This window comes from Corvus kubaryi, unplaced genomic scaffold (genome assembly GCF_017639235.1).
Source record: "Corvus kubaryi isolate FWS band 111438036 unplaced genomic scaffold, C.kubaryi_AGA036_p1.0 split3-73, whole genome shotgun sequence".
NCBI classification, from domain to species: Eukaryota; Metazoa; Chordata; class Aves; order Passeriformes; family Corvidae; genus Corvus; species Corvus kubaryi.
This window is the reverse complement of record NW_024582091.1, coordinates 44109724-44135411: the sequence shown is the minus strand read 5'-3', so window position 1 is coordinate 44135411 and position 25688 is coordinate 44109724. Positions and strand designations below refer to the sequence as shown.

Genomic DNA, 25688 nt, shown 5'->3' with positions numbered 1-25688 from the left:
GGAGCCGGGCGGGAGGTGCCGCGCTGGGCGGGAGCGCTCCCGCGGCGCCGTGGGGCCTGCGGGACCCGGTGAGCGCCCGGGGATGCTGCCGCGGCCCTGTCGTCCCGCCGTGACACCGTCTCCAGGCTGCGGGGTGATTTCTGCTGCACCCCTCAGTGCTTTCACTGATGAATAATTCTCCCTCGAAACCACCGTGAGACGTGAGTGGGATGCTCTTGCGCACCTTTTTTTTTTTTTTTTTTTTTTTTTTTTTTTTTTTTTTTTTTTTTTTCCGGAGGAAGCTGAAGGCCAACGTGCTACATCACTGGGTGTTCAAAGATATGATTTTCCCTACTACTTCGCATTTAATTGTGTATTTGAAGATGGTAAGAGGCTATGGAGTCCCCATTCCTGGAGATACTCAAAATCCATCTGGTGATGGAGCTGAGCATCTTGTTCCACCTGACCCCGGTTGGAGTAGAGGCGCTGCAGAGGCACATTCCCACCTCAGCATTTCTGGGCTTGTGAGAAATAATATGTTTAGCTCTTGCTGGGGGTGTGTACAGCTGCTCAGTGCAGCCCTCACTGAGAGCAGGAGGTGAGAGAACCTGAAAGGGTGCACGCTGTGCTCGTGGGGTGCTACAGACTGAATACTTGGGGAGGCTCTAGCAGTTGAAGGTGCTGAGACATCAGCCCTTCTTCCCTGAGATAGACCCCAGCCAGCTCCTTTCCTGCCAGCTGACCTGATTCGCTGTCCTCCCAGTTGTTCTGTTCCCTTCAAGTTTACCTCCTCCATCTTGGCACTCTTTTGCTAGTTTTTGGTCTCTTAGTCTTTTCATCACCAACCATTCCCTCGGGCCTTTCTGCATAAAAGGAGTACCATGCAAACAAGAGCCAGGTGTCAATGCAACTGCTGCAGATCAATTCACTGAAGTGATGGTCAGCATGGGTTGACTGGTAGAACAAGAGGCTGTGTCTGGAAATTATTGTCTTGCTTGTTTAACTGATTCTAATTTGCAGAGGATTAGAAGCTGTACATGGTACATGTACAGAGTAATATATATTGTAAGTATCTATATACTTACAGAGATATACACTACAGTGTTCCACACTGGTCTCTTTCCCAGATTAGCTGACTCTGTCACTCTGTGTCTTTCCTGCAACTCCTGCTTTTTTGCCTGCTGTGCTGTTTGTGTTAGGAAGGGGGTACTTGATGCCTTTGTCCGCATACAGAGGCCCAGTCTGAAAGTGTGCTGAGAAAATGAGGTTTCTAGCCTCATTCTGGCTCCACAGACAGCACAGCTTTCCAAAGTTCAAAGCCATGGTCTCAAGGCAAGTAATCTGGCTTGCTCACAGTCTTAAGTATACATACCATGAATGATGAGAGGACCTATAGTGAGTTCAGGTACTCAACTGGACAGTGTCTCTCCTGTCAATAAATTTTGGCCAGATTTTTCACAAAGATTTTGATGAAAGATAACACTACTTTCTCTAACTAGAAATGTTTCCACATTCAGCTGAAACTTCTTAAACTCTTGTGGATAAATGGCATTTTAAGCAGAAGTGGGGAGAGGAGGCCTTCTGGTGTTTTTTTTTTTTATTCTCCTACCCTTGATCTTGGAAATGTCCCAGCTGACTTGACTTTTGAAGACTGGAGCCTGGCTTTAGACGGGAAACCTTGTCACAAGTGGCTGAAGTTTCTGAGTATTACAAAGAGTGGAAGTAGCCCCTCAATTTCAGTGTCTCATTTTCCATTTTCTTTTTTATCTTGAAGAGAAAAATTAATACCCTTTTCCTGCCAGAGTTTGGCACTGCCAGTACTATTTGCTATGACCTCTGACTGCATCTTCACCCATGACAGTGGAGCTTTTTTTCCATTGTATTTTGATCTTTTTCCTCTCCATCTTCATTTTTTCTGTCTGAAATAAAGGATATACATAAGAGATTAATGATGGAATAATCTAATTTTAGCAGGACAGGATCTCTCTCATTTGCATTACAGCAAATTTGCATATAGCCCTTAACTTCTGCAGATTTACTCCAGATTGATTGTACAAGAGAGGGGTTTTACTTAGAATTTAACTGCAGTACAAAGTAGCTAAAAGACTGAATAGGTTGAAGAATTTACTCTTTATTATAAAAAAAATTAGCTCAAGAAGTTAATTTAGCTGTACAATGGAAAAAGTCAGAAGAACATTTAGGATTATGTATCATAAATGGAAAAAAAATCCAATCCTTGACATTTTGATTTATTCTCCTTTTTAACTGGGTGTTGAAATGGTGTTAGGATAAGCTTCTACCTTTGTAAAATAAGTGTGAGAAAGAGATTATAATCTTTCCTGATAAGATGCTCTGTGACAGGTGTTCAGCAGCAGTTTGCTTCTCCAAGGAACTTGCTGGCAGGCTTGAGGTTTTTTTTTCACCTGACATCCTTAGCCCTAGAAGCCCAGCAGGAGGGAGGAAATTCTGTGCTTGACAGGGTGGGGAGTGTTGACTAGCTTGATTGCATCAATCTGGGACTGTGAGTGCCCTTTTTATTTTCTTTCTCTTTCCCTGGTCACAAGACCTGCAGTTGAAATCAAGTCATAGTTGTGCTTTTCAGCAATCTCCCTCTCATTCTCAGTACTGCTCACATTTCTTAGAAATATGTTTATTTTGTGGAACAGTGCACACACGGCTTTTGGCTCCAACACTACCTGTAATCCCACGCTCCTTTCTCAGTCTAAGTTGCTGTTGGCTTTCATTGGAAACTTGCCTGAGTGAGGCTGGCAGTGTCTGGCCTTGTGTTTCTGCCAATTGATGGTGATATGTTGACTGTGCTTGGGTGGTGACTGTTGCTGGGTGTGCTAGCAGGCGAAGAGTGAGGTAGATGGACTGCACAGATATTTCTACAGACTATATTTACTGTCTGCAAGCAATAAGAAAGGCCCTGTTTGGACAAAAATAGAGTTTCAGTCAAGAGAATCACAAGATGCATCCCACTGGATCTGGGCCTGCTATTGGTGAAGACAAGAACTTTTCTGAGATGTTTCCTCCTGCCAGCAAATAGAGAGATGGTCTTAGGAAATCAAGGGCCTATGCTTTACTCTGTAAATAGTTTAACTCAGGAGTGTAAATGAAAGAGTCATTTCAATGCATATAGCATGCGACATTACCAAATGTATCCATAAAGAACAACATGAGTACTAGAAGGAACTGGAAACTTCAGACATGTGGCCACAATCCAATCCAGCCTTGCACAGCTGATCTTTCTATGGAAATTTTTTAATTGTTTTAATTTAAGGTGCAGGTAGGCTGCCTTGGATGCTTTTTTAAATTATACATGGAAAAGATAAACCTACACTGTTGCTCAGAAAACATTTCAGGAAATTTTTGCCTTTGCATTCTTTCAACAGAACAGTAGCAGTATAGTAATCTTCAGAGGAACTTAAAGAAAAAGTGCTTGAAAATACTAAAAGATGCTATCAGACTATGTTTTGAAATCCAGATGCAGAACTGAGAAGGATGGTGTTTGTGTTTTGTGCTCACTGCAGGAACAAATCTGTGTCTTGTGTAACCTGAACAACCACCTTCCAAGAGGATTTTTTAGGTTTAACCAATTGGTTTAGGGTTAGATTGGGATGCTTTTTTTCTGATACTCTACAGTTTTATGCCTCTCATATCTGCAACGTCCTTTGCCTACTAATCAGTTCTTTGTTGTTGAATCTGTATTCTCCCAGCCAGGTTAAAACTCAGGTGCAGGCTACTAGGTTTTGCTGGTGCAATCAAGAGGCAATGGTCATCTTGCTGTTCAGCTCAGCAGAAGACTGATGGGAAGGTGTCTCTTTTGCTGATCCTGATACTTGTTGCTTTGCCAGAAAGTTCTTCTGACCCTGTTCACATCAATGGGAAGACTGTCTGACTGCTAGCTTTGCTACCCTTCATGCTGGTATTTAAAAACTCCTAAGAAAGTATCCAAAGGAAAATAAACCAGCTCATTTATTTGTGATACTTCCTTTCTGATTATGAAATTCACTCACATTTTGAAAATAAATGTATACTTACACAGGGTATGAGTTATATAAGTTAAATAGCATTTATCCCTTCTTTGATATATGAATCTATCAGAGCTTTGAAAGAGAAAACTGAGTGAAATAAAATTTTTTGAGTGACGATTCATGTTCCTCCAGACAGAGTTTATAGCTTATTCCTTGTGCTACAGTAGTTTCAGTGTAACAACAGTTACTCATCTTCCCCCATAAAATACCTCTCGTGAAAGAGGTTCTTCATCATCTTGTTTCCTAAAATATTTCTGTCATTTACTGTAAAAGATTATATAAAACTTCACAATTTTCAAGGTATGAAAACCAGCACAGTTATTTTCAGTCATAGGCTGAAGGAAAAGGATCAGATGTTTATATTTCTTTAAGACCTTCGATAAAGAGTTTAATAGATCTCATTTAAACAAAGTTCTTTTTCAGAACTTTGGAAGAATAAACGGGCCTGAAAGTCCTGCTTTTGCTCACAGTGAACTGAAACACCTTCAAAATTCCTTCTTTGCTCTTTGTAGATTGATTGACTAAACAAAATAAGCAGTCTTTTAACTCAGAGGTAAAACAATCAGCAGCAATGAAAAATCATTCTTAAACACAGCTGTAATTAGGAATACACCTACACAGCTGTACAGGGAGCTACCTAAAGTTCAAGTTCAAATGAATGAGAGTAGTACATATTCTAAACCCTAGAGATAGTTCAGTTGGATCTTTTGCAAATGCTTTGCCTTTTGTCTCTTACAAAGTGTTTCTAATAAATGCAAACATGACCAAGGAGAAAGTTCTCCTATACCAGGAGCCAACATGTGTGGAGATACTTTGTGTATAGGTTACCTGCAGTTAATAAGTTGAAAATGGATGTATACATCCTTCTGCGTTCCTGTCCCCTTCCAAAGCAGCCAGAATATCAGTCCTGTGTCAAGATGGTGCCACCTGCAGCTGAACCTCAGCTCCACCATGTCATGGGTTAACCGAAGGGAGTCAATTCAAGAGACTCCCTCCAGTGTCCCTGGAGCTCTAGGCTTTGTGACTTTCAGAAGCCTAAGCCTAAGTGGAGCAGTGAAAGCAGCTCTTTGCTGAGGCTGATGTTCCTAGCCCACGGCTGTTTGCTACACATATACTTTTTCTTGATCTTTTTGACAGTGAAGTCACAAAATAAAGGTCTCCTCACAGAAAAAACCAATTCCTTCTGAATATTCCATCTCACCTTCTTTTGACAATCCCTCTGTTATAAACATATAATATTGGCTTCTCGCAAGTATTAAGGTAGATATTATATAATGTTAGAAATGCTTTTTGCTGCATGGATGTAGTTTTCTTTCTTTTTAGCAAGAATGTTAGCAAGTGTGAGCAAGTAAGATAACCTCCAAGCAAACAGAGGATGAGGCCCGAGAAGCTGCTGATCAACACTTTGTCCAGAGAACAAAAGGGCCCAAAGGCTGCTCCGCCCGGAGAACGGGCGGCCAGGAGGGTCCGAGAGCCACTATCACCGCTCTGCCCGGGGAGCAGAGAGGCCAAAGCTGCAATCAGCCCTGACTGTCTGGAGAATTAAGAGATCCACCCTACTATCAACTCTTACCTAGCGGGCCCAACCCCAAGAATCAAAAGAAATAAAACCGCAAGGCAGAAGAATACGCATGCTCTAAAAAGGCGGAACCAAGGAGTGGCCATGCAGAACAGTTCCTGGAAAAGTTTGAATATGCATAGAGAACAGACAGTAAAAATGGTATAAAAAAGACTATTCCCGGGCATCAGGCGTGCTCTTGCAGAGCGCCAAGGCACCTGGCTGTTATCCCTTTGCTTTATTTTATGTGTCTCTTATTGTCTTTATATTAAACCCTTTAAATTCTCACAGGAGAGTGAACCTTGTTTTTCACACCTCTAAAATTAAACTGCTTATTATAAGACTTACACTCCAGGAAAGCATGGTAAGCCTTGCAGTGACCCCACTTGTTAATACCTTTAACGGAGCTTTTCCTTGTCTCTAATTCAATTAAGAGTAGTTATGATTTTCCACAATATTGCATGTAGGAGGATGTGGCACATAATTCTTGATCTGTCTTGGTCTACTGATACTGCCAAAACCAGTAAAGTTAAACCATTGCAAACATAGAAGTAAAAGTCATTCTTCCACTCTCCTAAGTCACATCTGCAGAGCTATTTTGAGTGGTGTATTCACAAATCCTGATTTGCATAGCCCAGAACAGCCGACCAAACCACTGAGCACAGCCAAGACCACTCCTGATTCATAAAACCAAATCCAAAGTGAGTTCACCGAGGTGGAAGAAAACTAACCATGACTGAGAAGTAAAAATCATAACAGCACTATTCCCAACTGAGCTTGACCCAGGACACTCACTGAAGCAGAAAGTGCTCTGGGAAATGCTTGAGTCCAACAGCCTGCAAGATGAAGTTTGATTTAAGATCCTCTGCTGCAGGTAGAAATCAGGTAATGCCTCCTCTAAAGGAAAACAACTGATATCCTTCCTGAAGAGACATCATTTATCTTGTCCTCAGAATGCAGCCTCCAGAACATCAGAAGGTTGTGCCCAAGGATTAAGTGGGATCAAGAGCAGCCTGATTGGACTGACCATGAATTGCATATCTCCCCACTGTCTCTTTGGGAGGAGTTAGTAGAGGAATAATGACTCAGTGTGTCATTTGTATGCATAGGTTTCACTGGGCTACTCAAGTCATTTTATTTCTTTCATCCTCTTCCCTTTATTAATTTGTTGGATAATTAAGTGGTATGATAAGGCATAACTAGAGAAATCCTGCTGTGCAAAAGTAGGAAGGATTAAGCTCCCAAGAGGTCTCTCATAAACCTTCAGAAAATCACGATGACGATATGCTAAAAAATGTGCCTGTCCTGCAAACCAGACTTCTTAAATTGCTTATCAGAAACATTAAGATACAGCCTTGTAGGAGAGAAATGAGTCTAGCAAACACCTGGAACAGGAGGGAGACCTATTCCTGCCTGGGTCCTAAGAGTCCAACCTATCCTTTATACTATGACACCTGGCCTAGAAACCGCAGAAATCTCAGCTACCTCCCCTGCTGCTAGAGGCATCATTCTTGGCCTGAGAAGTAGAAGAATGATGCAATCTCATCTGGGTTTAGATCAGACATCTGAATTTGTGGGCTTACTCTATGTTCACAAATTATTTTTGAACACCTGCTGTTTTTTTAATGCTGCTTGTTTGTAGTGCTACCACATCTGCATGGCTAACATGCCTGAGCTTTAAAAAGTCTGATTTTCAGTCCTCTGTTCACGTGTTTGAGTTTCGAAAACAACACCTATTTTAGGTGTCTTCCTAAAACGGAGGACTGCAATTCACTTGGGGAGATCTTCTTGTGATTAGTGCTGCAAACAGCAAGAAAGTCAGACATTATTATTAACTTAAGTGCCCAAAGTCAGTCATGTCTTTGAAATCAGATAAGCCTGAATCTGGATAATTTATATTTTCAGGACTATTTTATCACATGGGCAGTAAGACTGGGGCCACCACACACAGGGCAGAGTTCACTGCAAACATGTAGATGCAATGGCCATCACACAGGCAGGTGTGACATGTCCAAAACTGTACTTAGGGTGTGCCTGCTGGGGGGATCACCCTTCACATTGTGGCCTAACATGGTCTGCTTAGCCCAGGCAGCACTGCCACCTAGGAATTAGGTGTGCAAAGTACGGTCATACTCAAGAAACTGTGAATAAGGAAGTCAAGCATTCAAAAGTTTACACAAAAGTGCTCGGTTACCTCCCCTTGGGAACAGAGTGGAAACTGTCCTTTTCAAGGTGGTACCACCCTGTTATGATAATGTAACGAAGAAAAGGAAAAACATGGCAAATGCTTAATAAATCATAAGAGACAGATGAAAGTTACTCACATGGATGGAGAGGGCTTTTTCCATATAAATAATGAATGGCTTCTCCTGTGAAAATGAAAGACATGGCACGTATGAAAGAGGGAGCGATGTCACTCTAGCAGTGTTTTGTTAAGGAAGGAGGGATGCCTAAAGGCAGGATTTTGCCCTAACAGTAGAAAAAAGTGCTTCTAAGTGGAGCAGGAGCATGCACAGGCAGTATGACATGGCACTTCCCATCATCTTGGGAATGGTGCTGTGCAGGGCTGGGAGTTGGACTCCGTGAGCCTTGTGGGTCCCTTCCAACTCAGCTTATTCTATGATTCTGTGAATAATCGTTATTATGATACAAGGGACAGGTTCCTTGAAACCCATGGCAGTTGAAGGTGATTTTAAAGCTCACAGAAGCAGGAACACAGTAAATGTATGAGCATGAAGTTTAATACAGAAAAAATTTAATGAGGTTACCAACTAGAAATTACCTATAGGAATCACCGCCCTGTTTTTCAGAGGCTAGAGGATAAGTTTGCATTTATAGTAGTAACAGCAATAACCTGAACAGAAATTTTGCTTCCATTATAGTTGTTCAGAAAATAAGAAAATCTCATAGCTTCTGAATAAAGTTTCTGTTACTTTCTTCTTCCCTGCTTAACTCCAGTATCAGACTATCAACTCTTGAAATCAAGTTTTTACAAGTATTTTGTTGCTTGAGAAAATTGAATGAAGAAACAAATAGCCTATAAAGAAGCAATAATGGTATCATTTTGAAAGCATTAGCTATAACTCATGCCACTAACTTCTGAAGTAATAAAGCATTGTTGCTACGTGGTTTTTATGTAATGGTAAAGAAATCAATATGACCACACAAATGCTTGATAGCATGAATACTTGAGTCATTGTAAATTCTATGAAATCTATTTTCTAAAATGTCAACAATTCATCTCTGCAGGAAACTGCAACTTCTGCATTATATTTATCAACATCAATGTCATACAAAACATATTAGAGCATCTTAGCTCTAATAAGAAAATAAGTGCTAAATTTATATTTGCTACAAAAATCTCGAAGAGTTTAAGGATAATTTTTATTTTTGTTTTCTTACCATACCAGCTCTAATTTTAAGAAACTTAATGAAAGGATATCTGTATTTATTGCCTTAGGGCAGTGTTATTTAGAAAAGTTGCACTCAATGCATCAGCTTACATTTAAAATTAAATACTAAGAGAATACAATGAGAAAATACAAAGAGAATACAAAGAGAAAATACAAAGAGAAAATATACAGTCAAAGCTGAAGTTGCAGCTCTGAGTAAGATTAGTCTCAAAATGAATGTCCAATTAGCCAATTGATGAGGATGTGCAAGCCCTTTGCAGGTCTCAGCAGTGGCCTGCCAAATAGCTGGTAGTATTCATCTCACTGAAAAAGCAAGAACTACTTAAATGTAGAGAATGGATATGTGTTCTAAGTTGGCTTCTCTTCTTTGCTGTTAGGATGTGAAGAACTATCATTAATTTGTTTTTCATTTTTGCCTTTCCACATAGAAGATGCTTTAATTTTTGACTAATAAGCTTCCTTCTCATAGGAGTTTACATGTCAATTTGAGAGTTATTCCTGATTTCTGCTGGATTTGCTGAAGGACAGTAAGTGTTGTTGAGTTCACATCTGCCTTACTATGTGCATTTGTCTCTATGACAAAGTGGTTTTTTCCTGTTACCCACTCTACCACCACAGGCTATTTCTAAGCTTCTGCAGCTGTTTAGTACTCACATAGAGTTTGCTGACCTGGCTCTTTCCCGGTGCAAAGGTTGCAATAAACGAGTCCACGAAGATGTGTTGAAACTCCTTCTGATTATCCCACATTATGCCATTTTATCAAATACTTTCATCTCATAAAATATTTATTCAGATAATAGTGGAAATGTAGTCAGAAATCATTATAAGGACACAGCAGGATTCCATGATTCCATCTTTTTTTTTTTTTTAGAAGGCTGATGCTTCATACTTTTTTCTGGGATGGAATAATTTTCTCAGTCAGAAGGAGTCTTAGAGTAAAGGTTAGAGTTTCTTACCTTGCTTAGATAGATATATCTTCCCAGGATGGACTTCCAATATAAAAGGTTTTGTCCTCTATCAGTGCCCTTGCTCCTTTCCCTCTTTTTCCAAAATGTTCAAATGAACTAAAAAATTTACCAAAGTAGCAACTGGATGTCACTGTTTTCTTTTAATATCTACTCCACCTTTTTACTGCAATATTGCAACTTTTATGGATGGCCCATGAACCCAAGCTTAAAGTCAAGGCAGATCAAGATACTGCATCCCAACCAATGAGGTCCTTGGGGACTCACTTTGAAATTAAACTAAAGTAATTTTCAATATGGAATCATTTTATTGTGTGGGTGCATCTGCGCATAAAGTTTACATTGGGTTCTGAGCAGCATATAAAGGCTTGTGAGAGATAAATTAGGCTAAGTAAAGCACTCATCATTAATCAGAGTACTAAACAAGCATGAGCGCTAGAGAATGAACACAGCTGCCATTTCATTTGTCTTGCTGTCAGAAGGTAACTCTCCTACAAAGAGAAGCTCTGAAGTTGTGGCTTAGGTTCTTTTGTGTCTCTCAGCTTGCACAGAATATATATGCTCATATATATTAAATCATCTTATATATCAACATATATATATATATCTACATTACACACATAAATGTTTTTATATCCAAAAATATACCATATATAAGCACATTTTTCTACTGGTGGGTGTAGACTGATGTTTGTGTTCTCAGTAGTCCTAAACACTAGTTTGGAGCTTAAAAGTGAGAGATATGCCAGTTTATTTCAATGAAAACATATTTATTACTGATTTTTGTATACTCTGGGTTTCTAACTCAATAACAGAAATCTTTGCTACTGTCTTGTTATCTTCTGTGATAACTTTCATCAATTCATCCCTCATGGAGGTGTGATGTGTAAATAGCCCATATGGTAAATCAGAGTATCTTGGCTTCCATTTCAGAGTGAACATGTGATGCTGGAAGGTGATAGAACCTATTTTCTCATTTCCTTTGGAAAAAAACCCAGAAAAGTGAAATGCAAGTTACTGAAAATCTCCAAGTGTTATTTTTATAGTGGCTGTTTGTCAAAGGATGTTTTGAAGACAAGCTAACAAACAGCTTGTAATATACTAAGTTTATAGGGCAACAGACTCTAGTGTCTGGTCTTCCTTAGTCTGACCTTTTGCATGACAGCAATAAATCAGTAGCCTTCCATGTCTCTCGTATTGTCCCAAGCTCTTGGGAAAAGGATGATTGAATAGGAAGAATTAGTGCTGCTGCACAGGATTTAGCATAATAGATAGATCATTAACCTTTTAAGTCTGGTATCCTGGCTTCCAAACTGGCCTACCATGGCTGCTTCAAGGAAGCAAAAATCTCCATACAATAGCAGGGGTGGTTTGTGCAGGCAAGGGGAAAGATTTCCCCAACCAGAGTAATGAGAATGGGTTGCTGTGAGGCCGGGTGGCACTGCAGCCACAGTGGGACAGCACTGTGAATTACACAGACCTCAGGGACATAGGCAGCGACATGTATGGCTTTCACCACGCTGCACAACCAGAGCTAAGCACTCACTGTGCTGGGGTTATGCTATCTCGTGGTGTCATCTAGACCTGTATCCGAGGTACCTGAGATGCCTATAGCAGTGTGTCTGAGGGAATATGAAGCTCTGTGTGGGCTGCAGTAGTCAGGGGGTTTGCTTTTGGGGCATACTGCCTTGTTAACAGCATCCAAATTAGCTAGCTTCAAGTCAGCCTAGGAGTGGGCACCTAAGCACTGATGCAGGACCTGCACTCATTGTGATGGCAGTTTTCAGTTTATGTGAAAGAGGGTGTGCGATTTGCTGCACCTCATCCAAGAACTTGCAGGAGGGAAGTACATCACCAGCTAAAAGGACAGAGATATCAATATGCAGCACTCTGGTAGCTGATAATATCAGATACTCAGGGTACCATTTCCTTGAGTATCCAGGACACCTGCAAGGACAGGTATAGGGAGACCTATGTGTTACAGGAAGGCCTGAAATCTCTTTTGCAGTGGCAGCTGAAGACCAGGCAGGATACCCTCAGTACCTAAGATGTACCTGCTTCCCCAATTTAGGCAACTACATCCTGTCCCAGATGTATGTTTACGATAGAGTCCTATTAAAATTGGAATTCAAAGTTGAAGATAAATAAAGTTTCTAATCTCATGTTGGATATTTGGCCTGAAAGAGGCTGCTCAAGGGTGCAGTTTCAATTCCGTTTGATTTGAAGTTACCTCACAGGATGTGTTGCAACACTTGAAAACGTATGTCAGAGGATTCACCTTGACAGGGCTTTCCATGAGAGAGAATAACTAGATGCAGACAAAACTAGATGGGTGACACATAATCAGATCAATCTCAAAAGTACCAGCTAAGCATGTTCTTAATTTCTGGTAATTTTAATGAGCCCACACTGAAAGCATGTGTCTGTAATGTAGTTCATACCTATAAAATCTATTAAAAAAAAAAAGGTTTTCCAGTCCAGGAGCTTTAATTCATGTCTTAACAACACCCCACACTGGTCATTACAATGCTTTGTGTGTTGTCTTGCCATCTGCCTACAGAGAGAAGTTACAGTCCCATTACATTATACTGTTGTTACTGTGCTAAAATGTAGGAAATTATCTGAGAAGTTTTCAGCTTAATTGATGCCGTGATATTTTCTAAAATAATGGTAAAGGTAGCAAGTGTGCCAGTTTGAGCTGACTTACACCTCACGTTAACAGTGCCATGGAAATCTGATTGTGATATTTTGTACTTCCTCATCTCTTACAGCATGTTACTGACAAGCAGCAGTAGCACAAGAGGTCAGAGCAACAGTCTGACTTTAAAGGGAACAGAAATCAGGCATAAACTTGTTTCCAGTCATAGTAACACCTCTTTCTGGCAAATCACATGGGAAAGTGGGGAATTTACAGGTGAATCAAAGCTGGAGTCTGACTGCTGAGGCTGCCTACTTCAGAAATGATCGAGTATATAGCCAGCTGCTTGGCTGCCTGAATTCTGTGTGTTCACAAAATTCTGTGTAAAACCTCTGAGCATATATTAGGTAGAGATTTCTCTTTTAAAAATTGGCTATTCATGCTTAACCCTGCCCACTATTATTGCCTTTATATGGTCCCCTGGGCTTTGCTGTCATCCCTGAGCAGGTATGCTGCCAGTTGCCCATTGCCTGACTAATCTTACCTCAAGAAACCTTCTACTTCTGTACTCTGCTCAAGTCATGTCCTTACTGGTCTGGTTTTGCTGCTGTGCAGAAGTTTTAATTAGTTTTATTAACAGTGTAAAAGCAAATGGTTTAAATAGCAGCAAGCATAACAAACATCTGAGTTTCTACCAGTTATCTTCTGTCGCTGGCATGTGTGCTCATAGTGTAACAGGCTTCACCCTCAGGAAATCCAATTTTCAACTTCTACATTTGTTTTGTGCTTTGCTGATTTTAGAAGATCAGGGAAGGAGTCGGGAGCGAAGCTTGTCCTATAAACAAAAGTGAAAAAAAATCAGAGTGTAGAGCTAGCTGTCTGGGAAAACTTCATCAGGTCTAAAGTTCATAGCTCACCCACAGAAACTTCATTGCATGGTCAAGGTGTGAGTGTCAAGAATCCAGAGGACTGTCACATTGTCACTCCATGACTTCACCTCCGAGGAGAAGCAGAAGTTCAAGAGGAAAGCAAGGCTTTTTGCCTCTTCAGGTTTCTCTGGAAAGACCATGGATACTGTACCTAAGGGCCAAATTTGAAATGCTGATAGTTTTCAAAGCAAGTTGTCATTTTCAAGTGTTCAAATGATAAATTTTTCAAGATAGCACATGTATTCTTTTGGCAACTCACAAGATGCTCTGATGTGGTCTGTTTTTTCCTCCTGTCTGCTTCCTGCAGAGGGTTGTTGGTCACCACATGGCTGCAAAGTTCTGCACTTCTGACAGGGCTCCATGGGGTAGGGAGACAAATGGGATTCATGCCCTGCAACATTCAGCATTGCAGCATTCGGTATTGTAGCACTTAGTTTCTAGGCATGGTGCTTAGCACAGTGCACAATCTTTGGTGAAGTGCCTGAATTACTGGAGAGAAGTCTTTCTTATTACCATAATCCCACACTGGAATTTTCTATGTCTTGCCTCTCTGGTTATAATCTGTACTGTTGGCACACCCTGACTGCTGCTTTCATGCCTTGCCTTTGCCTTCCTGACATGCTGGAGAGCCTGGAGGGAGTCTGAAGCTGTCTGTGCATCAAGTTACTGAAAGGGAAGGGTGGCAGGGCAGGGCCTTCCCTGTTGTTTGCAGGATGAGGAGTCCATGGATGCTGGAGGGATGCTACTGTTCCCGTACAGCCTTTAGCACAGTCTGAGAGGAGACTCTGCACTGCTGACAGCTGTGCAGCTCCTTGGGAGGTAAAGATGGGTGTCACCAAAATCAGGCTGCTGGCACTGCAGTGTGTGCCAGGGGCTGCTGCAGGCTCTGCTGGGCTCCACCCAGACAGGAGCAGCCCACTTATGCAGTGGTTCAGCGCACACCTCTGGGATGTAGGCAGTGGCATGTGCAGAGTGGGAGGGTGAAATTGGGCCGTGGTGACCAGCAAGTTGGCTGGAGTCGCTTTCTCTGGTCTCTACAGTAACATAAAATACAAAAAAATTTACCAGTGCAAGGAAACACAATGCTATATAAGCACCAGAAGCACTGGGTTGTGAAGTAGCTTTTTTCAACTTTCTTGTCTCTGACCAAGGAAGTTGTAAGTATAATACAGAAATACTGATTTAAACCCTCTCACTGCTGGTACACTTTGAGTGTTTTGCAGATAATGCTTTTTATTTTTCTTGTGAGTAAACTTCAAGCCATTTGGTATTTGTATCTGCATTTATTCTGGTAACTAACATTTATGTCAGGACAGAGAGGAGAATTATACACAAGACAGTGGGAGGGATGTGAAGCAACATTGTGAGTTTCCAGCAGCCACAGAAACATTATTCCTTTTACTATAGATATCCTTTATACTACAGATAATAATACCGCACATAGTTCACTTCCAGAAAACATTTCCTCAGTAGGCACGACAGGCATTGCCTGTGCATTTTCTGTGGACTGCAGGTTCTTTACAGGAGTCACAACTCTTTTTTAGTTGTATACTTCTCTGTGCCTGAGGAGCCAAGTACTGTGCAAGGTAGCAGGGAATAACAAAACTAATTTCACCTTAACATAAAGTTCAGCACAGTCAAAAGTGCTGCTGCTTCTTTCAATTCCCTTCGTACATTGTTGCAGTGGGGATTCTTGCAACACGTGTATCAGACAACGAGGCCCATGGAAAAGAAATATATGGACCGATTCTTGGTAGATATTTTCAGAGATGTTTATTTTTCCAGCTACCTGGTTGGCAACTTGGCCAAGAACTGAACAATCACGGGACCAGAGGGTCCTTCCCGGGCAGGGGAACACAAAACAACCGGGGGGGAATGAGGTTGACCAGGGAGTAGGGAAACCCCATAGGCCCTGCCTCTACCCCGGGGCCCTTCTCCCACAGGACCACATGGCAGGGGGGAGGGCCCCAACAGTACATAATAGTGTCATTAATAGGAATCTGTTTTTACATTGCAACTGAGGTTAAAAAGTCAAGACATAGCAGTGGTTGGCACATCTCAAGCCGTAGGCTGAGTGTCTACATTTTTGCTGGCCTGAGAAGTAAATGAGTCGATGTTTTCTGCTGAAACACAGAGCACACTTTCTTGGGGAAGAAAGTGAAAGTGCTTTTGCACAAAAATGCTGCTTTTTTCCCAGTAGAATAGAATAGAATCGCAGAATATTCTGCGTTGGAAGGGATCCACAAGAATCATCAAGTCTAACTCTCAAGCGAATGGCCCATACTGGGATCAAACCCACAACGTTGGTATTATTAGCACCATGTTCTAACCAACTGAGTTAATTTTGGTGTTTTCTTCCAAGTAGCAAAAAAGAAGGAATAGTCTTTAGTCATTCTAGGGCTGAATCAGAGAAGGGAGTGTCCTTTCTGTTGCTGAGCCAGCTGTTCTGTAACTTCCTGCATCTTTTGAAACACAGCTTGCCAGAATGGATATTTCCCCTTAAAATAACTTGGCACTTATGGCACATTCATGCCAAATCACATTGATGATTATTTTTGTGTGATAGGCAGTATCACAGCAGTCTAGTATTTGAGGTCCTAAAATCTTAGAAAACAAAATCCAGTTCCCTGCATTGCCCACAAGCTTTCTGTGTAATCTTAACAGTCAGTTCAAAGGGGATTGGCTGCCTGTAAATCTTTACAAACTGATTAATGCCCTTCTGTATTTCACATGGATACTACAAAGATAAATACATGAAAGTATTTAAGGCACTCTGAAAATAGGGGTATTTAGATGATTAACTCCCACTTAAGTCAATATTTTTGAATAATGTGTTCCTCACAGGACCGTGTTTTTTCTTACCTAGGAAAGATGAGCTCTTCTAGCTGCCTTGCTGTTTAAATGACTGTGGTCTTCATGGTCCGACAAAGATGCTCCATGTTTCAAACATTTCTCATTGCCCAGAAAGAAAGCACACCAAGTAACCATGCAGAAGTCCTCCAGCTTGTGCAGCTGATGACATGGTGGAGCCATGGGTGGTCAGCCTTGGTTCATGTCACCCTTTACCTCCCTACCACAACTATTCACTGGTTAGGAGGAGTTGTAGCTCTCCGGCACTGAGACTGATTCTTGTGGATCCATAGATGGAAAGGCTTATTATAAAGCCTCCATACTTCAGGAGCTTATTCACTGCCACAGGTCTGTTAATTATTTTGTCTGCACGGCCATTTTCCTCTGAAAATGTCATGTCTCAGAACACAGCTTGTCCTTGAACTTTTTTCCCCAATGTATCAATGATATGGGAAAGATTATTCAGTGGAATCATTTGGGGATATTTTTTTTTGAAAACAGAGAGCTTTCCGACTGGCTGAAAGCTCATAGGTTGGAGGCCTCCAAATGCACATCTGCAGCTGTGTGGGATGAGGGTTTCCAACTTTTGATTCAGACAGGGAAGCAATCTGCTCTGCATCTCTCCAAGCTAAGATGTGGAAATGACTTCACTGTTCCACATACCATGGTTGGAAATACTGGACGGATCCAGTGATAACATCTTGCTCATACATTTTCTCAGTTTCTTTGTCCCTGTCCTCCGTTTGGGACTGAGGATCCCAGACTTCTCTCTGCTCTTCAAGCAGAGGAAAGAGCGTAGCAGAGTAGCTTATGGTCACAGATGTGATTAAGGCACTGCATTACTTCCATCTTGCCACAACATGTCAGTATAATCCCATACATGGTTCAGCCACACTTCTTTTTATAGTTCTTTGGTTTATTTAGAAAACATTGCCTTGGGATTTGGAATTTAGCTGTTATTCTTTTCAGCTTTATTTTGTTTTCCAATCTGTGAAGTAATAACTGCGTGCACTGAGTAGAAATGTACCTCTTCTGAGAAAAGTAATACAGATTTGTTTCAGGAATAAATCCCTCCTTTTTATACTTTTCTTTTAAAAAGGAGTGTTCATGCATTCATTAAAGGCTCAGTTCGGAAATGTACTTTTCCAGGACTGGCTCCTGCCAAGCTAGGCACACTTATCAATGAGAAATGAAATTATACCTTGTGACTGTGGTTTGATTTTTTTTTGACTTGTAGTATTTAAATTGGGATTTTCTTTACAATGTAATTCTGACTCTTCTCTGGTAGTGAAACATTCACATCTGGTGTTTTTATGTGGACTCTGGCTAAAATGCTGTCCCTAAGCAAGTGAACAGATGACCTGTATCATTGCGCGAAGTTAGCCTTTGGACTGTGAAAGCTGGCTCTGATTTTGGCACAGCCCATAGCAAGCAGAGAGTCTGTCCCTACTTCTGCTTCACAGCCTCTCCAAATAATTGTGATACCTCCCCAGACTTACGGTCATCCACACCCATTATGTCCACTCACCAGTGCCTGCTCATTCCTTGCCTAAAACCGTGAGTAAATTGCTTGTGAGGGTTAAATACACAGCTTCCTGAGCCATGACAGCAAATGCAAAATGGCCAAGAGGGAAGAGTGAACCTCTCGCTCTTTTCTCCTGCTTTGCCACTAAGAAACTGAAAATAGTTTTTGAGAATTCTGTCTTCTCCATATCCCAAGGATGCCCTAGGACTTGAACCCACTGGACTGACTGTCTTTCTCTTGTTGATTTTGTCCATGCTGTTTTCCAGTTAACTGAAATGCTTTTAGGCTGGAAGGGATATAATCTGCAAAGGTCTAGGGACATAATCTGCCTCAAAACTTGATTCTACTTAAGAAATATTACATTAATACTGTATGCTCAATAATATAAGCAGCTATTTTCTCTGTTCTGTTGTGCCTGCATAATGTGGGTGTAATGTCTTCCAGTCTCCTCTTTTGGCCTGCTGGTTGTGACACTTCAGTCTTCAGCTCACTCAAGTCTCAAAAATCATTAGAAATACTAGTGTTTGGATCATAAGCATTAAACAGATGTTTTTAATCCTGACTGTTCATGGAGGTACACCCATGTCTCTGTTCTGCACTGTTCCCAGCTGAAATGAAGTGCAGGGTGGGAGTTAATACTCAGTTTGCTGCACGTAAACTTCAGTAAGCTGTTTGGACCCTCATGATTACACAGCAGAAGTTTCTTGGGTGTTGTTTTTTCTTTTCTAGCCAGCACAAGGAAACAAGGTGTTGTGAAGTGTAACTTGTGAAACTTGCACAATGGGAGCAGGAGCAGAGCCCCTGGAGCAGGGAAGGGGCCTGACCCAAGGCAGGGGAGACTCTTTTGTTCTCTTGTCAATGTAATGCTGACCTGTCAGTCTCTGTTGGTAAAATCACAGGGCTGTCATTATTAACAAGAAGCTGAGGGTGGCTGATGAGTGTGCAGAGCAATGTCCTCTTTTTACCTCCTGCCTCAGATTATGTGTATGCTGCATTCCTGGCAGGAGCATTGAATATTATATATTGAATTATACTGCTTTCAGAGAAATAGCACCTCATGAAAAGCATTCCCAAAGGTCACTGATTGCAGAGTGAGTTCTGACTGGATGTGTTAGATAAAGATTGATCAGAGCTGTCTAGGACAATTTCCATTCCTGTCCTACTCCAGGAAATGTAGACATGTCATTGGAAATCTCACAGCCTGGAAGATTAAGGACACAGGGGTTTTTTTTCCTACAGAGAAGAGAATCTTATTTTGTTTTTTCACTCAAAAACCAAAATGTTACGAATGGTATTTTAATAAGTAATATTTTTTCCTTGCAGCAAAATTCCAGTTTTTTATTAGAAATATTTCTCTGGGTGTGTTTTTGTTGATATTATCCACATGCATTGCAGAGGCTTGTGGAAAATCAGCTGAAGCTTCTGGGCTGTTCAGTTTCCCTCCCGTGTTTGGCTTATTTTCCCACCTTACCCCATAACATGACTGGCTATCCTTGCACCTTGAGAGGTCATGTTTCTTGCCACAGGTTGCCAGGTGTTGGTTACACCAATGCATGGCTCTCTGTTTGGTCAGGTTGATGGCCTCACTCTGAAATGTTACTTTTCCTACTTCATCTGGAAGTAGAGAATCTTTTTTGTTGTAATAGTCAGTCATGGTAAAAATATGAACAACATAATGTTCCTTTAGAGGACCAATGGTAATTTGAGTTGGTGCTTTCAGCTGTCTTTAATATACAGCAGGTATAAAAATTAGGGAAAGTACCTTTTCCCAGCACAAGCCATTTTGGCCAGCTTTTCTCCAAGGCATCACAGATACTCTGTTTGCACACACTGAGAGGATCACACAGCTGCAGTAGCTCTTGCTTGTTTGTGGCTCTGGTTCTTTTTTGAGGTCACAGCACAGCTTGAAGAGCAAGGAGGTGTATGACTGGAACATACAGAATAAACGATCTTACTGTGTCTCCCAGCTGGATTTCCTAGTTCTGTTCTACTCAGGTCTTCCCATTGCTTGTGCTTGATCCCAGCCTGTTGTGTTTCAAAATCTTAAGCACTCAAAATACATTGTACTTTATATCATTGTGTCTCCTGTTGTTTCTGGAAGTCTGTTTTTCTGTAGCAACCACCAGTGAGGAGCAAATTGGCAAGAAATAATGTCCTTGTGTGCTCAGGGATGGCATAATGATACTTCTTGTGCACCTGAGAGGATTTTACTATTTATTTAGTAAGCTTCTGTACTTTTAACATACATTTTCATGTTATTTTTGAGAGTGGAGCAATATTTCAGTGAGGAGAGAACCTCAGAAAGTATTCAGAATGAATGTGATAAAAAGAAGCACCAAACTGGGAACTCAGTCAATTTCTGAAATCTCTTCACATTAATTTTCCAGAGTTTCACTCATCCTACTCCGTTTTCCACAAGATCGTTCAAATTTAAAAGTGATCATTCAAATATAAAAGTAATCACTCAAAGGCAAAGAGAAGATCCTTGGCACTAGAAAGGCTATTGTGCCCAAGGCACCCTGTAACTCCAGTGTACACATCAACATGATCTGATCTGCATTTCATCCCCATAACCAGGTTTTCTCTTCAGATTTGTCAGTGTAACCCTACAAATCAAATACACATGACTTCAGGGTCCAGCTCGTACCTGGTAAATATCCCATTAGTACATTACAGTGGTATTTCAGTGACTGGGGTAGAGCTTCAGTCACCCAAGCATAGATGCTGTGTGCATGGCTTCAGCTGCCACCCTCAGGACGTGAGGATCTCATGCAGATCCCTCACTGTATCTGCTAATCACGTACGAATTTCTCTCTCTGGCTTTAGAAATTGTCTCTGTAATGTCTCTTCTCCCTCTAAGGTTGCTTTTGAAATAGCTGAAATTGTCTTTGAAATTCTGAAATTGATCAGAATACATCTATGTTGTGTCCTTATAGGTATATCTTCTCCTTGACATAATAAAGAGTTTTGCTCCATAGGAATATGGGTCTCCTTTTCCAAAGCAGAAACTGCTTAATGTCTGTGTTGTACGTCAAATTACTTTGCTCTTATTTTCTACACTTGTTGAAATACACATTTCTGCTCTAATGCTGCATGTTCTCTGCTTCCCAGCCCCTGTCTGTGTGCACTTTGTCTTCTTTCCTTTTCTGTCTTTTCCAGCAGTTTCTTCTCCAGGTTTGTGTCTCTGAGTCTCATTCCACTCAGAGCATGATTTCACTGACCCTCTGGAAGTGTTTAAGTTTGATTTAACAAAGACAATGCTATTGTTTGTCTTTTTGCTGATATCTTTTTTCTTCCAAATGTTAGAATTTATATTTACAAGTTAGCCTAGAAATAAAACCTTAGCCCTGTAACAATCATGTACTTGTCAGCTATTAAACAAATCCAGCGTCACATAAAAAGCAATGTTAAAAGAATACTCCTCTTGTAAAAAATGAAAAACAAGAGTTTATTGCTGTTTCTTGGGAATTGGGATGATTTGTGATTTCTTATACCCAAAAAAAGAAAAAAAAAAGTATTAGGAGCACATTACCTGGAATAACTAAATTAAGTTAATAACAATTTTATGATGCTCTTTTGTGGGTATAACAATTAGCACAATGACTCTTCATTGCCATCCGGTTCTTGAGTTTAAAAGGACATTTGTGAAGAGTCTAGTCCTCAGTGTGATACTCCTGGGCTGCATTTTGTCATTAGTAATGATATGTAGGCAACTCAGCATCAGAGCCCCACTGCCTTAGAAAAGAGCAAAATATTTAAACATTTAAAACTGTCTTCAGTATTTACCTCAGATCACTGAGCTTTTTCAGGTATTCCTTTCCTTGTAAGCATTGGGGCTCAAGCTTCCCATTTTTCCCCATCTCAAGCCAAAATTCTGGTAGCAATCACTTCTTTAACTGGGTTTTCAGTGGAGTAAACATGTAACACAATAAAACAACCAGTGACTTCATAATTTCAGGAATTACATTTAAAAGGTTTTTTTCTTTCCTTGGGAACCTTTTACAAAAGATTCTGAAAACAAGTTGCAACGGAGACTATAACTTTCCTGATCATGAACACCAGTGTCATTTCTTTCCCTTCCCTTCTCTGCAGAAAGCACCCTTGTTTTGTGTCTTGTGTCCTTTGTGGCAAACTAATACTCAGGAGTTTGAGATTTCTCCTTTTATTTTTTAAGACGAGTTTTACAGATTTGTATCTTTGATCTTTGTAGCAAACATTGAAGTCCATAGAAAACCCCACCTATTTATGATTAATTCCCTGCAGTCTGGAATACTTGATAATGTCTAACAGATCTGTGGCAAAAGCCAATGTTATTTCACAACAGAACCCCACCCTGGGCCGCAAAGTGATTCTTAGCTGAGATCAAGCCATGCAAGTAAATAAACCCCAAGTCCACATCTGATTAAAGCAGATATATGGGAGGTATGAACAGGACTGGCCAGATGCTGCACCATATGATAAACACGAAGGACCATGGCATCCTATAAAACTGGGCATTTATATGGTACAGCTGGTTATGCATAATCTCCTAATTTATAAGGGTGGAGCATCTGGTTCATTGCTGTTGCTCTATCAGCTTTTCTGGAGGCCTGTTCTTGAATTTCTGGTAGCTGAATATTGCTCTTCTGAGTGCCAGCAGAATGGGAAGTTAAATCCATTTATAGTAGGAGATAAGCGCTTATTCTGTCTGGCAGATAAGATATGTTCAAACAAAAGAAAGAAAGACGGTTAGGCCCTTGTGGGATGGGTTCCACTTCATGACAAAATCCACAACTGCAAACTCTAAAAGAAATAATATCTATTTCTCATTGGCAGGACCCTCAGCCGTGACAGAGAGGCTCAGCCAGAGGAGGCCATTGTGACAGGCTGTGCCTGTGACTGCAGACATCCCTCAGCAACGTGGCAGGTGAGAGTTCACAGAATTAGGTCTCACAAGTCCTGCTTTTGTTACACTGCTTGATATTTCTCTCCCAGTGCCATAGCCCTAGAAGGCAGCATTTCTCTTTCCTGAAACAGAAGCTGGCGCTTGGCACTTGGTTAGAAAATGCCTGCTGTGTAAGTGACTAAAAAAACAAGAGAAGTGTTTTCAGCAGCGTCTTGCAAACTTTTTGCCAGAAGGAGCCAAGCCAACAGTGTGAAAGCATCCTGAACTGAATGGTGTGCATGTGCACAACCCACTGTGGAGCTGTGTGCCAGCCTGGGCAGTTCTGGAGATGTGGACCCACAGCAGATGGTTTGCTTGTTCCCATGAGGAGAAAGAGAAGGGAGGGCTAGAACTCACTTTTCCAGGTATTCCCAAACTGACTTGCCAGCAGGAAAGTCCCAGCTGTAGTTGAGAGAACTCTTTCTCCATTCCACCCTCACAGAGTTGTAAACAGCATTGCAGCATGCAGTCTAAGGCACAATAAGATGTTTTTTAAAGTTACAGCATTACCAAGTCTATATAGAAGCTGTGAGTTCAGACCACTCAGCCTTTGGGGAGAAAAAAATACAGCACTAGTCATTCTACCAAACCCTTCCCCAGTAAAATTACATGTCAGAACAGCACTGAAAGAAAATTTGCATTTCAAATGGAAAGGGAAAATTTGCTTTTGCAGAACATCATGGGGTTGGCAATAATAAATCACTGTCAGAATGGAAGTGGGTTCCTGCAACTCTTGCACTGCTTTCTGTAAGCCTGTGTTGTTGCTGAGGAAGTGAAATCTGGTTAGCACACAACTTAGCACACAACTGTGCAAGACTTCTTCAGATCTTTTATTGGTTTTTTGCAGCATACATGTGCATTTTTCATAATTTTATCAAATCAAAAAACTTTCAGATTTTTAATGTCTTCATAGACCTGTAGCATGGCAGCTGCTATATTTCCAGCTAGGTCTGAATGCTTCAGGTACTCTTATGGCTCTGCCTCCTCTTTTTTCTCTCTCCTTTTTTTGTTTTTATGTTTTCTATAAAACATTTTTACCCTCTGCATCTGACATAGACACAGTATCTGAAATTGTCAGAGTTTGTTCTCTGATAAAGCTTTATCTTTGTGTAGCAATGGCAACACAAGCTGTGCTAAGGAAATAAGTGAATTTGAGAAAGCACTTCAATTACTACAGATACTGTTTTCAGGCTGTGATAACCCACAAGGGGATGAAGTTACCACTGCTGAAATTAAGACAGACTATTTCTTAATAGTTTGCCTGGATAGTTTTTCTGGCCAGTGCAAGATGTGCAGGATCTCACACTTGTCTGGGCACTAGATACTGCACAGAGATTTAAAGGCTTGCTTCTCAAAAAAAACCTTACCTAAATAAAGAAACTGTGGGATATGAGTGGGCAAAGCAACTGGAAGAATTGGGAAAGGAGCAAAAAGTAGTGAAAGAAACCTAGTTTTATGGACTAGATATGTGGATACAGCTGGATGTTGTCTGCAAACCTAGTTGTTCAAATATATCGTGTAATAGAATCAGGTGGTGGAAATATTTGTTATGTAATGACCTCTTTCATTTTGTTATAGGCAAGAGTGACCAGCATTGACTTCCTTAAACACAACCTCTTCTCAAATGCCTACTGCCAGCATCTTGATGCAGCTCTCAGCTCTGATGCCTCCAGGAGAGGTGCTAGTGACAGACCATGAAAAATGCTTTGGATGTGGATTAAGAGAACTCAAGGTCTGTTACTTACACTGAATTGATCCACCTTTGTGTACGTGAATTAAGGGAACAGTGGATAGTGATTATGTAGCTGGGATCTCCATTTTTCCCAGGGCTTGCTTTGCCCTTTTGTGTCTGGGCCACTCTCACCTCATCTCATTTAATCTGCAATAACACAACATAGTTAAGCACTAAGATTCTCATTAATTACAGACCTTGAAGATGTGGAAAAGCTATTTCACTTCTCCCTCCTGGCATGGTTTAGTAAGTCACTACCCAGACCTTGCCCAAGCAATTTTTTCCCTTGTAAGATGAAGGACTAAAATCATTAGAAATCACAGGTGATGGTCAGCACTCAGTCACCATTTACTGTGAAATGGCTGAAATAGTGGTCACAGAATCACCGAATTCTTAGGGCTGAAAGGGACCTCTGGAAATTATCCAGTCCATTCCCTCCTGCCCAGGCAGGGCTACCTAGAGGTGACACAGGAATGCATCCAGGTGGGGTTTGAATGTCTCCAGAAAGAAAAACTCCATGACCTCCCTGGGCAGCCTCTTCCAGTGCTCTGCTGCCCTCAGTGTAAGGAAACTCTCCCTCGTGTTGAGGTGCAAGTTCTTATGTTTTAGCCTATGGCCTTTTCTCCTCCTCCTGGGCACCACTGAAAACAGTCTGGCACCATCCTCTTGGCACCCACCTTTGAGATATTTATATGCATTAGTGACATCCCCTCTGTCTTCTCTTCTCTAGACTAAGCAGGCTCAACTCTCTCAGATGCTCCTCATAAGAGAGATGCTCCAGAACCCTCATCATCTTTATGGCTCCCCACTGGACCCTCTCCAGTCACATCTTGTCTTTCTTGTACTGAGGAGCCAGAAGTGGACACAGCACTCTAGATGTGGTCTCACTAGGACTGAGTAAAGGGTCAGGACCACCCCCCCTTACCTGCTGGCCATGATGCCTTAAGAGGCCTTCTAGAAACAGAGACTAGAGAGGAGTAAGGGAAGAAAGGTAGGTATTTATTTGAAAGGCCTTCAAAGGTACCCCCTGGGAAGCCAGAGGCTATTGCCAAGATGGACCCCAAGATGGACGACAGGTCACGAGTTCTTCACCCTTTTATAGGTTTGGTTCATTTGCATAGCAGGGTTAATTCTCCAA

General features: G+C 41.2%; 1 long non-coding RNA gene across 1 annotated transcript; it reads left to right on the top strand.

Annotated features, from left to right (window-relative positions):
• Positions 1-12: 12 nt before the first annotated feature.
• LOC121659408 lies at positions 13-25037 on the top strand. Its single transcript, XR_006014310.1, has 3 exons — positions 13-200; positions 22710-22800; positions 24397-25037. It is a non-coding gene; the product is annotated as an uncharacterized LOC121659408 (long non-coding RNA).
• Positions 25038-25688: the final 651 nt, after the last annotated feature.